The sequence below is a fragment of the Cebidichthys violaceus genome, unplaced genomic scaffold, assembly GCF_023349555.1.
Source record: "Cebidichthys violaceus isolate CVI_PGR_0920_01 unplaced genomic scaffold, fCebVio1.0.p SCAF_9, whole genome shotgun sequence".
Classification (NCBI taxonomy): domain Eukaryota; kingdom Metazoa; phylum Chordata; class Actinopteri; order Perciformes; family Stichaeidae; genus Cebidichthys; species Cebidichthys violaceus.
This window is the reverse complement of record NW_027176975.1, coordinates 11,495,096-11,507,036: the sequence shown is the minus strand read 5'-3', so window position 1 is coordinate 11,507,036 and position 11,941 is coordinate 11,495,096. Positions and strand designations below refer to the sequence as shown.

Below are 11,941 nucleotides of genomic sequence, written 5' to 3'. Positions count from 1 at the left end.
AATTGGAGCCCACAGCTTTTTCTTTATTGACTTTAATTCGATAGAAGGATCAACCTTTCAATAGAATATGCTCCAAAGAGTTTCCTTTGACTAAAATGTACGTACTGACTTCAGTCCCAAGGCTGAAGAACAACATTGAGTGCAGAATGACTATAGTACAGTACAAAAAAAAACACCAGCAAATGAATACATGATTACTCCAATGCTTAACATATGGCATACTACTCGGAAGGTTGTCCACTATCTTGAAATGTAAAATCAAAATAACTGCTCTTTGCTGATTTATTCTGCACAGAAAAAACTATATTGTACTGTGTACGTTTTACTCTTATTTGTGTGACTTTGAGAACTTTTACTTTGAAAAATATTCAATAGACGTTTTCTTTGCATTTGTGCTGAATTGACAATACAACAGTACCAGTAAACATAACAATAGAAGCATAGAATATAGAGAAAAATATAAGGGAACAGATGATAAAATAAGATAAAATATAACTGATGCATATGAGTGACTAACTGATATTCTGTGTTTTGTATCATTTAATTAGCAAGTTAACGGAATAATGCTTTTTCAATAAAGTATAGCATTGACTACTTACCAAATGAAATAATTTAAAGTAATAACAAGAGTAAATTATTTAATAATTCTGCAGATAAATCATCAAAAAGTCAAATCACAAATTCCCTCCAGTACTCTGCGAGTGGTGATGGGGCGGAGACACTCTGTGACCGACAGTATCCAGAGGGATGAGAGGATAGAGGCTGCCCTGCCTTTCATACAACACATCGTCGCAGTCACTAATGAGTGATAATTAACGATACTCGCTTCGAATAACGTTACAATAAGTAACTTTTAAAATCAGTTAGGATAGGCTTCTTCGTTTTTGCATGTGGCGAGCAGCAACCTGACAACTACAGTGTGAGATATCGAGGGTTTTAACGGGCTACTATAACCCTGCAGCACACATTGCATGCACAACAGCGTTATTTAGCCGAGACTCGGACTACTGCACACCACACTGGAGAGTCTCCTCGCCTTCAACAATAAGGATGAACAGAAGAAACTGAGGTAGGCTATAATATAATATATAATATCAAAAGGCTTCAGCTCTTTGCTTTCTCTATATGGTGAATGGTTATCGTGCAACGCCAAGTTTTATCCTGTGCCATTACAACTCAGACAGTCGTATAATAACAATAATATAATTACAATGTCAATCGAAATTTGAAAAATAAACTATCTGCTTCCTTTCGGGTGAGTGAGCAGGTGCTCGGATGAGGTATATTGATTAGGATGCACGGACCCGGTGTGTTAGAACAAGATTTACCACGCTTTTGTTAAATAGTCGGTGTTTTTAATATGATACGTCGCTGGGAACTAAATTACTAGCGTATTATATCAAATGCGTTGATTTTAAAAGTAAAAAATATGCGGTGTATATGTTGTGTTATTGAAAGCTCTTATCGCTAATGAATGCAGTCAAAGCCAGCGAGCGCGAGCTTCAACGAGCTGTCAATCATCTCATCCTTTCTAGTCCATTGTTTAGTCCCTCCTGTTTGTGAGTGAGTTACCATGGAGAGTCTTCCGGTTCTCTCCTCTAATTGCCTTATTTGGAGATGGGGTGGCTGTCAGTGGCTGGACTAATGGTGTTGTTCGGTTAATGCTTCCGTATTCATGTCCCATGTGAGTGACTACAATGACTGAACGCTTCAAAACAACGACCTGAGCTCAGGCCGTTACAGAACCTCAAATAGAAGTTCTCAGTAGACTGGGATTTGGTTCTCACCTGGTCAGCTTTTTCACACCTAGAAGCACTAAACGGCCTCAGCATGTGGTTGGATGCAATAATGGTCATTAACTGTGCACATGTGCAATTCATTTGCATTGATCTGCATCCTGCTGTAAATTATGTTTAATGTTATTGTGGCAATTGTAAGCTACTTAACGTGGAGAAGTGGCAGTAGCCAAGTAATAATTAGTAATATATATAATATATATTTTTTAAGAGACCTGGAGTGGTTTACAGATTTAAGAAACTTAATGAGCATGTTGGTCCATAGATTAGTGTTTACTCTGGTCACTGCATATAGCAGGTTTGCATCCAGTTGCTATGAACTGCTGTGTATTGAAGATGGTGGACTTAATTGACATATTTATAGTGGTACTTAATCGATCTTTTATATGCAAGGTGTGTTAGTCAGTGGTATAGTAAAACTGTGTCTGTGGACGGTGTTGTGTGGGGTGTATGGAACTAAAAGCTGAGCAAAACCAGAAATGGGGTTGCAGGTACAGGGAAGAGACAGATGATCACTCAGGGCTTGTGAGCACTGAGGCCAGGTGTTCCAGATTTCAACGGCCAACTCACCTTCATGATACATATGTACACCTGTAATTTACAAAGGGGAAACCATTGCTGCGAAAACCTATTTTGGATCAGTTGTGTCACAAAGATTTCTGTCTTATGATGTTGCACTGATCACATGCGCACCTTAGAATTTAGGCCATTCAGGCTCTTCAGACAGAATGAGAATCACAGTGCGACAGCGGGAGCCACACTGCCCTGGATGGTTTTAAACCAATGCCAAATTACACCACAAGCTTTTAGAATGCTGATATTATTCTTGATGCCTATTGTTGCCATATGAGCTACACTAGAATGGATCAGTATATTCTAAATTCAGTCTTGGTTATTACAGGTTGAATACTTACCTGCACCCAACATTAGAATATGTTGGAGGATCTTCCCCTCCTGAAAGACTTCATCCATTGTGAACTGTAGGTCTAAAGGTGTAAATGAGTTCATAACAGGAATATTCAAGGCCTCCTCAGAAGCTTCTTTATAAGCACATCCCCGTGCTCACGGAATACATTTTAGGCTCATTGGCAACCAGGAAGTAGCTTATTTGGAACACAACATATTTGCAACTCAAACACAGAGCAATCTCTGGACAGGGCGAGAATTTCCATACCACCTGTTACTGGGCTGAAAACTGAGAAATGCTCCGTAACCGGGGGAAAACTCGAAGACTTTCCATGAATGCTAATGTTAAAAAATACTATTTCATCTGTTTGCGGCTTTAGATATCACACGCTTTCTTGTATGCTCACAAAACATAACAACATTGTCTTGTCCCATATTATATATTCTGTTTTTCCTGAGGCAAAAAAGTTGCTAGAATTCACTACCATAATCACCAGATAACAAGCCAATTAATTACCAACTAATAGCTGCATATTGTGGCAAGCACATAACTGTTGTTGTTGTTGTTGGTGAATGTTAAAGATGTATCTTTTTTTACCAGCATATCTCTTTGAAATAGATTTAGTATTTTGTCCATGGGACTAATTCTTGTATCATCACTTGAAGATGTTAAAGGTTGAAATGTAATTTTTCTAATGGACTTGACAAGACCTAAGGTCAGCTTTAATCTCACGAGCAGTTCACGCTTTGATGCACTAATTTATAGGAACTACGATGCCTGAAGAAGATTTCTTATTCCTAACTGTCAGCCCTGCAGCGTGTTGACAATTTGGATACAAATGTAGAAGCTGGTTACTGTCAGATCCAGCCTTTATCTCAAGTCTGTAGGAACTGACTTGCCTTGGCACAATTTGAATATGATTCCCTGGTCTTTCCCTCCATATATCACTCCATTTTATATGTTGTCATATTGTTCAGGACTGTGGGGGGCGGGAGCCTATACCTACATGCATTGGGCATTAGACAAGTGGAATCACAGATCAATAATTATGTTTTAGTGCTCTTGCAGAAAATAAACTAATAGTCAAAGAGCAAGCTTATGGCTAAAATGCTACCAAACCAGCTATTTTACCATACCTCTTTCAGAAATGTGTAAGGCAGAAATCGATTTTATGTGATACTAGTCCTTACAAAAAAACCCATCTGTACATGTTAATGTGGGATAATGGTGAGCTTCTTTGCTGCTAGTGGGAGACATGGCGGTGTTATCTGCTGCCATAGATGTTGTAGCTCTGTGTGACGGCCTCATGGTACCGGAAGAAGACAGTACAGTGTCTGTTCCATGAAGGGATACTGACTCGCCCTGTGCTCTTACACCTGTGTGAAATGTGTCTGTGTGTGAACCAAGCTGGTAAGACACATCTCTCAGCAAGAAGGTTGTTTCATTTGTAGAGGAGTATAACATTCTTGGATTTGTCACAGTCCAGTGTTTTTGAAAGCTGATGAAAATATTAGTGTCAAAACAACCAGTAACTTTGATGTAATTCTTTACATCCAAAGTAGAAAAAGAGGTCTCCGTGCATTAATTGGTTTTGCAACACACTAATAACAGTTGCAATGCATTGCAACAGGCCGTTGGTATATTAAGGCCAAAACATCCAGGATTGAGTATTCAGAAACAAGAGTGTTCCCAACAGAAATTCAGGATGGATGTTGGATTTATTATGTCTTTTAAATAAAAGATTAATCCAGTAAAATGTTTTAATGAAGAAAACAAGAAAAACAAGTTTAAATGATATACATCACCTCACAGATTATTCAGTTTGTATTTATTAGATATGCTAATGTACCATGCCAGGAAGGTAAATACGTATAACAGTGAAACGTCCTCCCAACTCCTTTGGCTTTTTTGTGTTTATTTTTATTTCACCCAAACATTTGTTAGTTGACCTAGCAAGCTATTTTAACCGCAGCATGCACCCGGGGAATGTTCTCCCGCCTTCAGTTGTCAAGAGCCTTATTAACTGCACTTGTATATTTTGTCTTTTTTTATTTATTTTTTAATTGGATGGAATATTTTGGTCCATAAATCAATGGTTTTAAAACCTTAATTATATGGCCCTATATTCTTGCAGTATGCAGTTGTACAAGAACTGGGATTAAGGGACTTCAAGTGCAAAAACAACTTAAACCAAAAAGTGTGTATTTGGAGATTCTGATTCACATTTACATAATGTAAGTAAAGCATACAAATAAAAAAGTTTGTTTAGTTTAATAGGTATAATTAATAAAGTCTCTGTCCCACTGAAGTCAACAAAATAATAGTCAGACCCTGAAAAGTAAAAGTAAACTTTTGTTTATAATACTCATTGCAAATGTGCTTTTATTGTGATGACATGACAGCATGTGTGCCTGTTTCTAAGTCTTTACGATGAACTTCCACTCCTTATTGAGAGACGGTGTGGATAGATGGCTGTTTGTCTTTTTATATGAGCATTTCTCATTTTAGTTAAAGACCCTGCAAATACACCCACCCACCCAAACAAGTGGAACAAAACAGTGATAGAGCTGTCAATCAAGTACACTTGACCCCATGCAGTGTAAGCTACAGTGTATCCTTCTTGGTTTTGACCATGTGCCTTTCAGTATGAGCAATAGAGAAGAAATTACCTGTTGAAATTCCCCTTTGTAGGTGAACATTAATATATTACTGCTCACACTCTACATGGAGAGCCGTTGTTATGTTATGAATCATATTAGCCTTATACCTACCTCATTATTATTTCATGGTCAGTGTAGCATTTCATTACTTGGTGTGCATGGGAATTATAGAGCAGCAGCAGTATTTCAAAGAAATGGTACAGATGAAATGATATGCCTAATGCATAAAGCGGAAACCGTGTTCAAAAAGTGAGCAGTATTCTTTGACTGAGTTTCAAAGAGTGGTAATTATCAGCAATGCTATCATAGTGCACATGAATTATTTCAGACGGTCTTATTCCTGTGTGTTTATGGAGACTGGAACATTTGTGATTCACATCTCTTCTGCTGTGTTATATCATGCATGAGCTGTGTTTTTGTGGCTTTTGTGAGCTGACCGAAGCGGTCTGCTATCAAGGAGCATGGGGGGAGCCGGCCCCGACCCGGAGTGAATGGTCCTTTTGTGGGACAGACACCTGCAGAGCTCTGCCTCCTGCTCCTGAAGTGATTAACATGCACCTCCAACCTCCCTAACCCTTCCCACTCCCCAGTTCCTCGGACACCCATCCTGGCTCTGCTGTGTTGTCTCAGCACCTGTTCTACATCGCCCACCCTGCAAAGGCTATAACTCATGTCTTTGTCTGGGCTGGACAAACACAGCAGGACTACAGAACTGTGTTAGAGTTGTATCAATTGCTACTGACAAGGTAGATGGTGTGGCTTTTTTTCTAGCAGGGGATTTTGAGATGATGTGTGCAAAATACCTGTATGTCTTTAATGCCAGTTTTAAAAGGTATTTCCTTTTTTTCCGGTGAGCCAGTGGAAAGACAGCAAGGTCCCAAGACATGAGTTACATAGCTTATTTTAGTCTGAACAAAAAGGAGTTCAATTAACTGGGTCCTCTTTGCTCTTTTACTATTGTGGCAGAATAATAAGCTAACAGTATACCAGGCTTCAATACATTCTGTCTAAAAAAAGGTGTAGGTAAAAATCTGTAATAAAGCCACACGGAAAGCAAAAGTTTGAGTCGGCAAATGTAACTTTATCCTCAGTCTTTTAGATTTGTTTTAGCAGACAACCTTTTAACGTAAATGTGGACGCGAAAAAAACGGATTGTGGGCTGGACAACTACAATGTTGTTTAAAGGAGCAGCGTTTGAGATTTAGTGACATTTAGTGGTGAGTTTGCAGATAGCAAAGCAAATACATAACCCTCCACTCCCCCTCCCTTTCCAAGCATGTCAGTGAAGCTAAATAAAACTTAACGATTCTTAGTTTCAGGTCATTTTACACTAATAAATAAGTAGTTATGCATATTATATTCCTATTCTGCCAATTAGTCCCCCTACATGTTACACACTGTTTCTTTTAGAATTAGCTTTGTGTACATGATGATGTTGTGTTTGTCACCAAACTTATTGAAACATTATAACTTCTTATCTTCAGCAGGAAGACGCTTTATTATTTTATGTATGTGTTTTCATGGTAAGTATGTTTAGGCACACATAATTTACTAAACTCTAACAATGACACAACACGAGCAATTTATTTATGTTCTCAGTTTTATTTCAAAGGATCTGTTTCACATTGTTTTATACGACTAAATGTTAACTTCTTCAACAGGCTAACATCACCTGCACTTTACCATCAGATTGTATTTATTCAGGTAATTTAGTATACTTCTTTCACAAGTAGGTGTCAAAAAACACAGGGTTTTCACCCAGGAGACTGCTGTTTGTGGCCCTTGATAAAAAAAAAGTACTTTCGTTGCCTAAACCTAGAACTTTAGTTGAATTCTTGTTTTGTATCATTTCAACCGCGTAGTCATGAAAGCCAAACCATGATGTTTTTACTAAATCTAACAAAGTAGTCTTGTAGCATTTTTTGTTTTGTTTTAATTTACATTAATCATGGGTTTCAAGCTGAATAAAACTGTGACTGTAATCTGGGACTCTAATGAAGAGTGAGTGGCTACCTGCTTGGCCTGTATAACACCATCACTAATGTTGTTTGTGAGCACTCATACTGTATCACCGATTAGATATATGATGGCATTAAAAAAAAAAAAAAATTGGGGTGACCGTGGCTCACTGGGTTAAGAGGGTCGTCTGGTAACCGCAAGGTAGGTGGTTTGATTCCTTGGCTGGTACATGTCCTGTGTTGAAGTGTCCCTGAGCAAGACACTGAACCCCTAATGACCACCTGTCATGTGCAGCCCACTGCTCCCTATATACAGGGATGGGGAATGATGAATATAGTGTATAAAAATAACCAATTTAAAATCCTCAAATGTTACTACATTGCAATACAAACCAATATATAATTCTAAATGCATGTTGATTAAAGTTAGTAACATTAACAAGAGTTATTCATTACTCCCATCACAACTTGGTTTACCAGCTGAGAGTTTACATATTCTCAGTAGGTTTCATATTTTTCTCAGTCTGATGCTGTGCTGTGTCCTTAAATGCCGAGGTCAGGGCAGGCAGCTCGTCTCTGCCAGACACGATGACGCTTGTGTCAAAATTGGTTTTAAATCAGATTTTCGTGGCATCATCTCCCCACCCCATTGTCGGGACCGCGGGCTGCGTTGTTATTAGAATATCAGCTGGCCTGAGCTTTGTAACATGCTGAGTCGCTGATAATCCACTCCCCTTTCTTGCACCCTCTCTGTGTCCTGATAATAAACAGAACAGTGAATGTACTGTCTGTCTGTCCATACTCTGACACCCCCCCCCCCCTCCACTTCCAGACTGTGGGTCTTGAGGATTAACCCTGCCCTTTACATTCTGGCCGGCCTTGATTATGTCCAGGGATAAGAGCTGCTTAATTGTAATCACTGGAGCTGTCCTGTGCAGCGTAAACACAGGAGCATGGATGAGCCACGGCCACACTCTGGAGATAAATACACAACATTTTCTCACTAATTGACCATATCTGTAAAGGAGGTTATGTCAGTTAGCAGGAAGGTACTTATCATAACTCAATGAAATTCATTAAAGAAAAACAATGACGCTTGCGTCTATCCGTGGTATGGCCTATGTAATATAAAGTGTCTTATTAACAGTCAAAGTGAGATGACACATCAACTCCAAGTGTACCTATTAATCACTATAGCATTTTACAAAGAGGACGTCGCAACAAATTAACTTCAATTCAGTGATTATGAGTATGACTCACTTTTGTTTCATCATTCATCGTTTTATATGATGCCTCTGGATTTTATTCTTGTAAAGAAAAGCTCTAACAAGCTCAAAACTTGTTCTGATGCTCCTCTTTTTGCATCTGTTGCACTCCTCCCATACTTGTCAATTGATATCGCAATGACCAAAAATTACATAAGTTGTTTTGAATGAATTGACATATTTCATAGTTGCAAATCTTCAGCGTACTGATTTGCCTGCAGCTGTTCTCGCTGATCATTTGTGGCTTTGTTCCTGTTTGACGTTTGCACTGGAGCTTGAAAGTGTGAAATGAAGTTGGCACATCATTAGATGGTTCAAGGGGGGATAAGGCACTTGAACAAGCGGTGATTTCTTTGCTTTAGAAATGTAATTGCTTCACAAAGAAAGGTTGGGGGGAATTTGATGAGATAGTACAACACGTAACTATTTCTCCGCAGCATCAGTAGTGAGAATGTCTTTACCTTCCAGACCATCTAGAAACAGTATACTGAAGTGTTGGGTGGTGAGCCCCAATGGCTTTTTTTTTTACTATTCCGATTTGAAGTGACTCTCTCCACATGGCTAATTCATAAAGGTTTTTGAATCACTCTTTGTCAAATGCAGTCTTAATTTGACTTTGTCAAAGCTGTATTTTGGTTAATTTCATGGCAAGAATATCTATGTTCAGCTGTAAAGTGGACAGCATCCATGTTGGTGACCTCAGGATTGCGTCTGCTTTCTTCTGCTGGCTTCTCTGGACTCATGGGTGGACGGCCTGCAGTGAGATGCAGTGTGGGAAAACCATGTCCTCTTGAACTTTCTACTCTGGTGCAGGCCCAGCCCTCTGGAGAGTACAGCTTGATGTCTCTTCCACTGAAAAGGACATCTTTATGCCAGAAAACCATCCAATGAAGACTTTTAGCGTGACAAGTTAATTGAGAGAACTCTCGTGTTAAAGGCAGTGTAGCGGAAGAGGTTGGCCATCTGGCATTTTGGTCGTGTCAGAGCTGAGGTCAAATCTCAGGCGACCTGTCCTACACTAGACCATCAGAGCCAATTACTGCCCTCTTAGAATCCCCCTTCAATGCACTTTGTCCCATTTTTCCACCACAGTGTTAGGATGTTAATACTAGGAGTTAAGTTGCATTGAGTTCTGTTGCTGTGATATGATTTTTATGTTTTTATTTATGTGTATCACCCACTTTATATAGCTGAACAGTTATGAGTCCAATATTTTGGGAAATACACCTATTTACTTTCTTGCCCGGAGCTAGATGAGAAGATTGATCCCACTCTCCATGTGTGGTAAATAAATATGAAACTACAGCCAGCCAGGAGACAGTTAGCTTAGCATGAAGAATGGAAACAGGGAGAAACAGTAAGCACACAGCATGATTACAAGCAAAGCCGTACAGAAAGGTCACACTATAAAGCAAACACTGGTTTTGGGAAACAGTCATCAGATCACTTTTTGGCACCAGAAGAGTGATTTTAAAAAATCCCTCAAATTTAAAGGAATAGTTTGACATTTTGGGAAATAATTAAGAAATGAATTAGTTTTCTCTGTGATTGATGTCATTGTCATATCTGTCCAATCAATATGAAGCTGGAGCTATCAGCTAGTTAACTTGAAGGGTGGAGGCAGGTCAAACAGACAGCCTGGCTCTGTCTGAAGCTAACAAATACACCTACTAGCTCTCAAGCTCAAAGTCAACTCCTTTTAACACCTTTTGACACTTGCTTAACTAATCTAACAGTCCAGCATCTTATACCTGTATTACGTAAACTTATGATAATGGTATCGATATTCTCAACTAACAAACTAACTAAATAACTAGATAACATAATCTAATCTAATTGAGCGGTATAAACTTAAAATCATTTAATGTGCAATAGCTCACAGACTCCACTCTAATCTAATTTAGATAAGAAATGGAAGGCCACCTAACTTTTTCCTTTTGTTTAATTGTTTGAGATTTAAAGATGAACATTATGAATGTTGTTGTCATTTGCAAAATGTAGAGGCACACAGCCCCCCCCCCCCCGACAGCATGGGATTCCTGAAACTGAATTTGAAAGGACACACAGAGAGGCAGCCAGCCACAGTTTTAATTTGGAGAGAGAGAAAAACGTCTTCATGGGTGTAAATGTATGCACATATATGTAAACCTCATTAGAGATTTAGATACTGAAGGTCTTTTCTCTGCCTGCATTGATGTTTGCTGTCCTGCCACAATTAGCTAAATAATTTAGTTTTCCATAGCATTCATAAGAAGTGTAATTGAGGTGTGGAAGTTAAGAGAGAAAACAATCAATTTGGGAAATTTTACTGAAAAATCACAATTACAGCTTTAAGAGTATAATGAGATCATTGTTACAGATTTTTTTTAAAAGGGTCTTTCTTTTAATGAGCTACAATAAGCATTGTTTTCTCAGTAATAACTTAAATGTTCATCACTCCCTGAAACAGATTCTTTTGAATTCAAGTTATGTTCATGACAGTAAGATGTCTCCTACATATTGTGAAAGTCATAATTGTACACTTGTTTTCTGAGGGGTGTTGCATTGTGGGAATCCAAAAGTACCATACTTAAAGGAATGGTTTGACATAGGAAACACATTTATTTGCTTTCTGGCTTCTAACTCTCCTTTAAGTTGAAGTAATCAAGGAAGGCTGAGGGAAGTACCTGAGGTGGCATTTCTCTTTACTTTGTTACAATTACAAATTACATTTTGAACAGAATTATCACTCCTTTAAATGAATTAAGACATCAGCAATTAGTTGAATTGTAATGCTTGCACACAGTTAGTAGAAAAGGAATACACATTCTGTGTCCTTTTTGTTGCTCTGGCCAAGCAGCGACGTGACCGCTGACTTATGTGGCGGTAATGCGAGATGCCTCATGAAGAGGCTGTCAAATAAAGACAGGAAAATGTTTTTCTCCCCTACTTAAGAGCTGGCAGCAAATATAAAGGGACACTGTCAGAACATGAATGTGGTGGAGAAGAAGCCGGCGTATTCATCAATGCCGGGCTTTATGTGGGGGAGAGTTTTTGATGTGCAGGGCTCGCGCTGCAGCGCTCTTCTGTTGAAGGTGAAAGCCAGGAGCTCTGCTCAGCTGGGACTGAGCGATTGTAGATGCAAGCTGTCTCTCCTGCCTCCTACAGCAGAACATTCTCCTCAGAGTCGAAGAGAAATGACTAGAGCGTGGAAAGTAACAGCCGACCGTCCCATTACAAGGGATTTGGGTGATTGGAAGTGGCTTGTTTTGAGTTCATGACAGCTTAATTGGAAACCTCTCTTAAATATGTTTTTGGGTGCAGGGCTGGCTCATTAATAAAGCATGTTTTCCCTCTTCCTATCTCCCTATCTATT

General features: G+C 38.9%; 1 protein-coding gene across 10 annotated transcripts in view; it reads left to right on the top strand.

Moving 5' to 3' along the window:
- Positions 1-767: 767 nt before the first annotated feature.
- arvcfb (ARVCF delta catenin family member b) overlaps positions 768-11,941 on the top strand; it is a 210,177-nt gene continuing 199,003 nt past the window's right edge. For 6 of the 10 annotated variants that reach the window (XM_068703421.1, XM_068703422.1, XM_068703426.1 and 3 more), the window contains exon 1: positions 768-1,069. The gene's annotated coding sequence lies outside the window, so the exon portion shown is untranslated. The remainder of the gene's footprint in view (positions 1,070-11,941) is intronic. The other 4 variants (XM_068703428.1, XM_068703427.1, XM_068703429.1 and 1 more) reach the window with 2 other exon arrangements.